The sequence below is a fragment of the Cynocephalus volans genome, chromosome 2, assembly GCF_027409185.1.
Source record: "Cynocephalus volans isolate mCynVol1 chromosome 2, mCynVol1.pri, whole genome shotgun sequence".
NCBI classification, from domain to species: Eukaryota; Metazoa; Chordata; class Mammalia; order Dermoptera; family Cynocephalidae; genus Cynocephalus; species Cynocephalus volans.
This window is the reverse complement of record NC_084461.1, coordinates 9,363,919-9,374,973: the sequence shown is the minus strand read 5'-3', so window position 1 is coordinate 9,374,973 and position 11,055 is coordinate 9,363,919. Positions and strand designations below refer to the sequence as shown.

General features: G+C 43.4%; 1 long non-coding RNA gene across 1 annotated transcript; it reads right to left on the bottom strand.

Moving 5' to 3' along the window:
- Positions 1-4,247: 4,247 nt before the first annotated feature.
- LOC134371054 (uncharacterized) lies at positions 4,248-10,193 on the bottom strand. The gene is made up of 2 exons (XR_010022697.1): positions 9,733-10,193; positions 4,248-4,926 (listed from the first exon to the last, which is right to left on the bottom strand). It is a non-coding gene; the product is annotated as an uncharacterized LOC134371054 (long non-coding RNA).
- Positions 10,194-11,055: the final 862 nt, after the last annotated feature.

Below are 11,055 nucleotides of genomic sequence, written 5' to 3'. Positions count from 1 at the left end.
TAAATGCTCACTTCAGAAGAATGGAAAGATGGCAAGTGAACAACCTAACACTTCACCTTAAAGAACTAGAAAAACAAGAACAATCCAAACCTAAAGTTAGCAGACGGAAAGAAATCGTTAAGATCAGAGCAGAACTGAATGAAATTGAAGACCAAAAAACAATTCAAAAGATCAACGAATCAAAAAGTTGGCTTTTTGAAAAGATAAATAAAATTGACAAACCATTAGCATGGCTAACAAAAAAAAAGAAGAGAGAAGACTCAAATAACAAAAATTAGAAATGAGGGCCGAGCCCGTGGCGCACTCGGTAGAGTGCTGCGCTGGGAGCGCGGCGACGCTCCCGCCACGGGTTCGGATCCTATATAGGACTGACCGGTGCACTCACTGGCTGAGTGCCGGTCACGAAAAAACGACAAAAAAAAAAAAAAAAAAAAAAAAATTAGAAATGAAAAAGGCGATATTACAACTGATTCATCTGAAATACAAGGAATCATTCGAGACTACTATAAACAACTATACGCCAACAAATTTGAAAATCTGGAGGAAATGGATAAATTTCTGGACACACACAAGCTCCCAAAACTGAACCGTGAAGACATAGAAAATTTGAACGGACCAATAACAATAAAGGAGATTGAAGCTGTTATCAGAAGGCTCCCAACAAAGAAAAGCCCAGGACCAGATGGATTCACAGCAGAATTTTACCAAACATTCAAACAGGAATTGACACCGATTCTTTACAAACTATTCCAAAAGATTGAAACGGACGAAAATCTCCCAAACTCATTCTATGAAGCAAACATCATCCTGATACCAAAACCAGGTAAAGATATAACCAAAAAAGAAAACTACAGGCCAATATCCTTGATGAATATAGATGCAAAAATCCTCACTAAAATATTAGCAAACAGAATACAGCAACACATATGTAAAATTATTCATCATGATCAATTGGGATTCATCCCAGGGATGCAAGGTTGGTTCAACATACGCAAATCAATCAATGTGATACACCATATTAATAAACTCAAACACAAGGACCATATGATCATCTCTATAGATGCTGAAAAAGCATTTGATAAAGTTCAGCACTCATTCATGACAAAGACCCTCTATAAGTTAGGTAGAGAGGGAAAGTATCTCAACATAATTAAAGCCATATATGAGAAACCCACTGCCAATATCATCCCGAATGGGGAAAAGGTGAAAGCTTTTCCTTTAAGAACAGGAACTAGACAAGGATGCCCACTCTCACCACTCTTATTCAACATAGTGTTGGAAGTACTAGCCAGAGCAATCAGAGAAGAGAAGGAAATAAAGGGCATCCAGATTGGAAAAGATGAAGTCAAACTGTCCCTGTTTGCAGATGACATGATCCTATATATCGAACAGCCTAAAACCTCTACAAAAAAACTCTTGGAATTGATAAATGATTTCAGCACAGTAGCAGGATACAAAATCAACACTCAAAAATCAGTAGCATTTCTTTTTCTCCAATAGTGAACATGCAGAATGAGAAATCAAGAAAGCCTGCCCATTTACAATAGCCACCAAAAAAATAAAATACTTAGGAATTGAGTTAACCAAGGAGGTGAAAAATCTCTATAATGAGAACTACAAACCACTGCTGAGAGAAATTAGAGAGGATACAAGAAGATGGAAAGATATCCCATGCTCTTGGATTGGAAGAATCAACATAGTGAAAATGTCCATACTACCCAAAGTGATATACAAATTCAATGCAATCCCCATCAAAATTCCAATGACATTCTTCTCAGAAATGGAAAAAACTATTCAGACATTTATATGGAACAATAAAAGACCACGAATAGCCAAAGCAATGCTCAGCAAAAAAAATAAAGCTGGAGGCATAACACTACCTGACTTTAAGCTATACTACAAAGCTATAATAACCAAAACAGTATGGTACTGGCATAAAAACAGACACACTGACCAATGGAATAGAATAGAGAATCCAGAAATCAACCCACACACTTACTGCCATCTGATCTTTGACAAAGGCACCAAGCCTATTCACTGGGGAAGGGACTGCCTCTGCAGCAAATGGTGCTGGGAAAACTGGATATCCATATGCAGGAGAATCAAACTAGATCCATACCTCTCACCGTATACTAAAATCAACTCAAATTGGATTAAGGATTTAAATATACACCCTGAAACAATAAAACTTCTTAAAGAAAACATAGGAGAAACACTTCAGGAAATAGGACTGGGCACAGACTTCATGAATACGACCCCAAAAGCACGGGCAACCAAAGGAAAAATAAACAAATGGGATTATATCAAACTAAAAAGCTTCTGCACAGCAAAAGAAACAATTAACAGAGTTAAAAGACAACCAACAGAGTGGGAGAAAATATTTACAAAGTATACATCTGACAAAGGATTAATATCCAGAATATATAAGGAACTCAAACAACTTTACAAGAAGAAAACAAGCAACCCAATTAAAAAATGGGCAAAAGAGCTAAGTAGGCATTTCTCTAAGGAAGATATACAAATGGCCAACAGACATGTGAAAAAATGCTCAACATCACTCAGCATCCGGGAAATGCAAATCAAAACCACATTGAGATACCATCTAACCCCAGTTAGGATGGCTAAAATCCAAAAGACTCTGAACAATAAATGCTGGCGAGACTGTGGAGAAAAAGGAACTCTCATACATTGTTGGTGGGACTTGAAAATGGTGCAGCCTCTATGGAAAATGGTATGGAGGTTCCTCAAACAATTGCTGATAGATCTGCCATACGACCCAGCTATCCCACTGTTGGGAATATACCCAGAGGAATGGAAATCATCAAGTCGAAGGTATACCTGTTCCCCAATGTTTATCGCAGCACTCTTTACAATAGCCAAGAGTTGGAACCAGCCCAAATGCCCATCATCGGATGAGTGGATACGGAAAATGTGGTACATCTACACAATGGAATACTACTCAGCTATAAAAACGAATGAAATACTGCCATTTGCAACAACATGGATGGACCTTGAGATAATTATATTAAGTGAAACAAGTCAGGCACAGAAAGAGAAATACCACATGTTCTCACTTATTGGTGGGAGCTAAAAATTAATATATAAATTCACACACACACACACATACACACACACACACACAAACTGGGGGGGGGAAGAAGATATAACAACCACAATTATTTGAAGTTGATACGACAAGCAAACAGAAAGGACATTGTTGGGGGGGAGGGGGGGAGAGAGATGGGAGGGAGGTTTTGGTGATGGGGAGCAATAATCAGCCACAATGTATATCGACAAAATAAAATTAAAAAAGAAAAAAAAAAAGGACTCAAATCATTCTTTCAGGCAAAATGGCATAAAAGACACGGCTCAAAATTTTCCTATCCAGGTATTGTAGTGACATGTCCCCACTCCTTCACCTTCCTCGCTTTACTATCTTGATTGTGTTTATAAGAATTCTTTTTAGAACTGTCCGTAAAAATGTGGAAATAAGTGAAGACCAACCAAATGAGAACAAGCCAAAGCTATTTATTCTGAGCTTGCTATAGCAAGGGAGTCAGCACTGTCCACTGTGTCTGACAGGGACTCAAAGGCAGGCAGAAGAGTGGGAAAGCTTCATAGTGGAATATAGGAAGGGTTCTGGTGTGTTTCGACTGGAGGCTGTTGGCCTGGGGAAGCTGGAGGCAGCTAACTAGATGAAGGACATCCTGTGTGATTCGTTGGGGCAGCATATTTGGCTCTCTCTGGTTGGCCCTAAATTGAAAGTAGGGGAAAAAAAATAGGGAGGCTGTGAGTTAAGAATCAAGTCATGGCCACTGGGGGCTGATTATTACAGAAGTTATATTTTGGTTTCCTGAATAGTTACTAGAGACAGTGGTCTGACTTCTTGCAAGTCTGACTTATAGACAGTAGACTGGCTTCTGGCAAACTGGTTACTGTAGAGAATGAGTTGGTTTCCTGGGCTGTTTGCTGTAGGTTGTGGGTCAATTCTGTTTTCATGTATGGTCTGGCCATTGTCTGCTTATATATTCAGTCTCTCAAGAGCAATCATTAGCACGAGTTGTATCAATCAACTTTGTTAACAATGCTATTCAACCCTATTCTTTCTTTTTTTGCCAGACCATTTTCAAGTGAAATACAATCCATAGAAATTCACATATAGTTTTCTACATAAGCTGGCTACTCCTTAACAGTGATGTTATGGCCAACGTTCGATGGGTAAAAGAAATTTGCCCATGAGAACTGGGTGATACGAAAAGGAAAAGAGTTTATTTCTGGCAGCCAGGGCTACGCAGGCCAATCGAAGTGCACAGCCCCGAGTTGAAACCTCTTGCAGCTTTTATTTTTAGCTAGGTGGGAATTTTTCGCACCTGACACAATCTAGCCAAAGCAAGCAAGCCAGTGATACATAAGCTAATTTTGTTGTTAGCCCTGTAGCCCCTCCCCAACCTGGATTCCCCATAGGGACTTTCCAGGCTAAAATGGCAGAGCTGCCTAAAATGGCATTGACCATGCTACTCTGTTTATTCCCCTTTATTTTAGCAAGCAATTTGTACAGAAGCAGAATGCATATGTTAACCTCAGCAGGGGTTGGGGTGTCCCTTAACATTCCCCCCTGTTGTTGTAGCTATAGCAAATCATTGCTATCTTAGGGGTTGAATTTTAAAAAGCATGTTAAAGTCTCTTTAGTCTTATCTTAGTTGGGCGGTCGGTGGTCTGGACACTCCAGCAGTCGGTGTTGGGGTTTGAGTTCGGTGCTGGTTTGACGTGAGTCCAATGTATCCAAACGTCCTTTCTGGCTGCCTTTACATCTGTGGGTATGCTGAGGATCACCAGGTATGGTCCAGTCCAGTGGTGGAGGGACGAGGCAGTTAACTTCTTTATGTACACCAAGTCCCCGGGTTGAGGGATGGGTCCGGGTGGCTCCTGCTTAGGAAGGGAAGCGGTAGCATTTAGTTTGTTTCTGATTTGTGAACAAATCTGTTGTAGGGTTTGAAGTTCCCCCAAAATAGGAGCAGGTAGCTTTTGGGGGTCAGCCTCCACTGGTACCCTGGGTAATAGGAGTGGGGGGCAACCGAAAAGAATTTCATAAGGTGTATATCCCTGTGTATATGGGGAATTTCGTACCCTTAATAGTGCAAAGGGGGCCGAGCCCATGGCGCAGTCTGGAGAGTGCGGCGCTGGGAGCGCGGTGACGCTCCCACCGCGGGTTCGGATCCTGTATAGGAATGGCCGGTGCACTCACTGGCTGAGTACCGGTCACGAAAAAGACAAAAAAAAAAAAAAAAAAATAGTGCAAAGGGAAGGAGGTCTACCCAGTTTTCGCCAATTTCTAAATGAAGCTTAGTCAAGGTTTCTTTTAAAGTTCTGTTCATGCGCTCAACTTGTCCTGAACTTTGAGGGTGGTAGGCGCAATGTAACTTCCATTTTATTCCCAAACATTTGGCCAATTGTTGGGATATTTGTGCCATAAAGGCAGGTCCATTATCTGACCTGAGGGTTGTGGGTAGCCCAAACTGGGGTAAAATTTCATTGATTAATTTTTTTACTACTATAGAGGCTGTTTCAGTCTTGGTAGGAAAGGCCTCGACCCATCCAGAATATGTATCAACTAATACAAGCAGGTATTTGTATCCATACCTTCCAGGCATAACTTCAGTGAAATCAACTTCCCAACGTTCTCCTGGAGTATTACCTGTTTGTCAATCTCCAGACCATCGATGAGTGACCTGTTTAGAGTTTACTTGAGTACATGCAAGGCATCAGTTAGTTAATGATTCAACAATTTTTGATGCGTTATTAAAATTAAATGATTGTCTAATTAATTCTAATAGCTTTGTTTTCCCTAAATGGGTGGTTTAGTGAATTTCATGAGCCAAGCGTTGACCCATTTTTTTCTGGTAGCCATATGGCTTTGTCCTTTGATTCATACCACCCAGTGGTTATGTTTTTTTGGTATCCCAATGTCTCAGACTTTTTCTCATCTTCTGGAGAGTACTCAGGTTTTAGTGGCAAATGAGGTTGTGGTAGCAAAGGTGCTATGATTGATGTCCCAGTTGGTTGGAGTGCCACTGTTTTAGCAGTCTTATCAGCAAAGTTATTTCCTTGAGTTTCTACAGTTGTTCACTTTTGGTGTGCCTTGCAATGAATAACTGCAACCTTGGTTGGAAGCCAAATAGCTTCTAATAGTGCAAGAATTTCAGGAACATTTCTAATTGTCTTTCCTTTTGAAGTGAGTAACCCTCTTTCTTTGTAGAAGGCCCCATGTACATGTACAGTAGCAAAGGCATATCTACTGTCAGTGTAGATATTTACAGTCTTACCTTTGCTAAGCTGAAGGGCCTTTGTGAGAGTGATAATTTCTGCCCGCTGGGCTGAGGTCTGGGACCCGAGAGCTTCTGCCCATAGTATTTGTTCAGGAGTAGCCACTGCGGCACCTGCATACCTGACTCCATCAACCACGTAGCTGCTGCCATCTGTGAAAAGAGTTAGCTCCGCCTCCTTGAGAGGAGTGTCTTGCAACCCTGGTCGGGTGCCCTGGAAGGCGGCTAAGATTTCAAGGCAATCGTGTACGACTTCGCAGCGGTCAGGGTCACTGTCAGGGAGCAAGGTGGCTGGATTTAGGGCAACCGGGTTGGAGAATGTAATATGTTCGGGTCCAAGCAGTTGGGTCTGGTAATGAGTTAACCTCGCATCTGAAATCCATTTTCCTGGTGGGGTTTTTAGTATACTCTCTACCCCAGGAGAGGTAACAATATTTAGGGGCTGGCCCAAGGTTAACTTATTAGTTTCTTTTACTAGGAGTGCAATTGCGGGTGTAGCTCCTAAGCATGTGGGCCAGCCAGTGGCCACTGGGTCCAGCTTGCATGACAAGTAAGCCACTGGTCGTTTCCATGGCCCTAGATCTTGGGTTAGCATATATCCCAAATATGTCACCATCAGGGAGCAAAGTTGGGCCTTTTTAGTGGATACCCAGTATCCTAGGTATTGTGAGGTCTTTAATAAATCCCCTGTGGCTTGTTTACAAATCTCCAGGGTGGGTGCAGCCAATAGCAAGTCATCGACATATTTAACAGTGTTATATTTGATCCCCACTTTACCTTGAAATCTTGGAGGTCTCGGCTCAGCGCTTCATCAAACAGCATAGGTGAGTTTTTAAATCCTTGGGGCAGTCTGGTCCATGTTAGTTGACCAGAGTAGCTTCCATCTGGGGCTTCCCATTTGAAGATGAACAGAGGCTGGCTGATTTTGGCTAGGGGCAGACTGAAGAAGGCATCCTTTAAATCCAACACTGTATAAACCTGATCGAGGGGATTAACCAGGCTCAACAACGTATAGGGATTTGGTACAGTTGCATGGATAGTTTCCACCCTCTTACTGACTTCCCGGAGGTCCTGGACAGGCCTGTAGTCATTTGTCCCTGGCTTTTGGACCGGTAACAGGGAGTATTCCAGCTAGACTTGCAAGGTACTAGTATCTCTTCTTGTTTTAATTTATTGATGTGAGGTTCTATCCCTTGTCGTGCCTTTAATGGAAGAGAGTATTGTATTACTCTGGTGGGGGTGGCAGTTGCCATGAGCTGGACCACTATTGGAGGTTGGTGCCTTGCTAGCCCAGGGGGATTAGACTCAGCCCAGACCTGGGCACAAGTTTCATGTAATAATCTAGCAATTCTTGGTGGTTGGAGGTTTTATCCTCCTGCAATTGTTCTGGCAAGAGCTTATATTCTTCAGACAAAGGCAGTGTCACCAAAAGGGTGGCAGGTTGCTCCAAGCTTAGTGGAGCAGCCTGTGACTTAAAAGTGATAGTTGCTCCCAGTTTGTGGAGTAAATCTCTGCCCAATAAAGGCACTGGGCAGTCAGGCATTAAAATGAATGAATGAGTGACTGTGTTCTTGCCTAAGTCGGTGAGTTGCCCTTCTGTCCATGAACAAAATTTAGTTTTCCCTGTGGCCCCTTGAATGGCAATGGGGGGCTTATTGCTAGGCAATTCTGTTTTTTTCAGTACAGAGTATGTAGCCCCCATGTCCACCAGAAATGATACTGGTTTTTCTTATACTAGGCACATTGGTCTTTATCCAACAGTGGACGTTTTTTAGCCCCCATGTTGACTGCTCCTTTAGGGGCCTGAGGTTTCTTGGGTTGGCCTTGTGTGGCCAGCAGAACCTTAGTCTTTTAAGCTGCTTATCTTCAGGTGGGTCATGATTTGCAAAAACCTTTTGGGCTATTTCTACCAACTCTGAAAGAACCTTGCCCTCAAATCCCTCTAATCTCTGCAACTTCCATTTTATATTGGGTGCAGACTGACCTACAAAGGCCAAATTAATTGCCCTTCAATTTTCAGGTGCTTCTGGGTCTATGGGTGTATAGATACGGTACACCTCTAGGAGGTGCTCTAAGAATGCACCTTGAGATTGGGTGGGCTGTTGGGTTACTTCACTAACCTTAGATAGGTTTGTGGGTTTTTGGGCTGCAGCTCGAACCCCTCGTAACAGGACCTGGCGAAACCAATCGAGAGCCTCCTTACCTCTGTTACTATTTGGGTCCCAATTGGGGCGGCAGGTGGGGAAAACAGCAGCCAATCGCTCAGGGTCATCCGTGGGGAGACCACTGGGGCCCAGGATAGCCCGTTGGGCCTCTCGGCAGACTCGTTCACGTTCCTCATAAGTGAACAGAGTCTGTAACAATTGTTGGCGATCATCCCAGGTGGGCTGGTGAGTATAAAAGACAGACTCAAGCAGAGACATGAGACCGTGTGGATCGGTGGAAAAGGAAGGGTTCTGGTTTTTCCAGTTGTAAAGATCACTGTTGGTAAAGGGAACATATACCATAAAAGGGCCATTTGCCCCTGCGGCCTCACACAAGGAAAAGAGTCCAGGAGGGGAACCAGTTGAGGAAGGTGAAGAAGGGGAAGCAGAGGAAGGAGGGGACACTGGTGGGGCGGGACTCTGGAGATGATAAGAGGCCCCAGAGTGGGTGTGGGGGAGAGATAAGTGGTTTAGACACTTGGGTGGGGTCCTCTGCATAAGGTGGAGGGCAGTGGATCAGGTCCCGCTCCATCCAGCTCCTCTGGAGAGGTTGATAAAACTTGCTTAGGGGCAGAATCAGGGCGTGGCTTCGTCAGGAGAATGGTGGCAGTCTCTTGGTGGCGAGCATTTTTCTTTAAACCTGGAAAACATCTTTCTAACCAAGGAGGAGGGTAAGACAGAATTTCAATCCAAATGAAAATATAAGGTATCTGATCAGGGTGTCTGGGTTTTCCGAAGATGACCCATCTGACAGCCTGTGCTAAGGGGGGCTAAGAGAGCCCTCTGATGGCCAGCGACACTGAGGCTGGCTAATCAGTCTCACAAAGGACTCGCAAGACTTCGGGGTCCATGGAGGCCCCAAAGTCTGCAGCCTTCTCTTGGAAGGTATTAAAGTTCATAAGAAAACATTGGAAGGCAGTTGGTCTGGAGGATCCTTGTCCCACGATGTCCTGTGGAGCTGAAATGGCCAAGCTACACTTATAGCAGACAACACAAAATGAAACTAGATGAACAAAAGGACTTAAACACAGACTGAAACTAACAAACGATACATATATAATAAAAGATTTTAAAATCAAAACGAAAGTCCCAACGACCTAAAAAAGGTCCCAACGGATCAGAACGATGTCTCATTTGATCCAGGGAAAGAGGCGTCTATGGCTGTGTCCAGCCTAGCCTTTTTCCCAACCAAGGAGTCGACTCACCAAATTCAATGGTGCCTGCCGTGGGTTCGTCTCTCTGGGGCTGAAGAACGTCTTTTCAGGAATTCCCCCCTAGAGATCCAAAAAGTCCCAGGGCCAAAAGGATGGTTCTCGAGAGGCTTAAGGGATCCCGGACGAGCCCCCAAATGTTATGGCCAACGTCCAACGGGTAAAAGAAATTTGCCCATGAGAACCAGGTGATAGGAAAAGGAAAAGAGTTTATTTCTGGCAGCCAGGGCTACGCAGGCCAATCGAAGTGCACAGCCCCGAGTTGAAACCTCTCGCAGCTTTTATTTTTAGCTAGGTGGGAATTTTTCACGCCTGACACAATCTAGCCAATGCAAGCAAGCCAGTGATACATAAGCTAATTTTGTGGTTAGCCCTGTAGCCCCTCCCCACCCTGGATTCTCCATAGGGACTTTCCAGGCTAAAATGGCAGAGCCGCCTAAAATGGCATTGGCCATGCTACTCTGTTTATTCCCCTTTATTTTAGCAAGCAATTTGTACAGAAGCAGAATGCATATGTTAAGGTCAGTAGGGGTTGGGGCGTCCCTTAACAGTGATATTAGTCCTTTCCCTGGACTTTTGCATAATGTGAAGGGGAGAGATATATAATTGCCATTGTTAGAAATGGACTTTTTTTTTTAGGGAAAATAGTTTTAAGTTACTAATATACAAATAATTTTGCAGTGATAATTCAGTAGCAAATTATTTCAACACCCTCTTTCTCTACCTTATATTCTCAGTTATTAATTTTGATGCCATTTAATCGATGTCTTCCATAAGCTCTTTGGTTTTGAGGAAGAATGACTCACTTGTGTTACTTTAAGAATTTAGGGTTTTCTTATAGGCGCCACATACACAGGAGCCTGGGGGAGGCCACTCTCCCCACCCTGAAACTGTTGTTCTCAGTCTCCTTTCTGGTGTTATTCAACCTTAGGGATCTCACATCACTATCTCCTGTGCATCTTCACGGGCCCAGGAAATCTTCTCACACACTGCATTCTATAGTGTGTATTATGAAAACAGCAGGTGTTATTTTTCTCCAACCATCCATTTCCAACTCTGAATTGCATCTTACTGTGCTTTTCCAAGCTACGCATCCTCCCTAAGCCCCCTGCTGCAGAGATTCTGTCTCAGGTCACTTGCCAGTCCTTGGACCAGTTTTTCTCATCTGGTCTAATAAGCTGTGGCTGATTGTGGGCTCAGGGGTCCCCAAACATCACTTGCTTAGGGTGCCTCTTCTGTAGGGTCTGAGGCCCCATTTGAATCAGCCTGGCTGGAACCAGATCCAAGGTACTCATAGGGAAGGAGTATGGGAAAGTA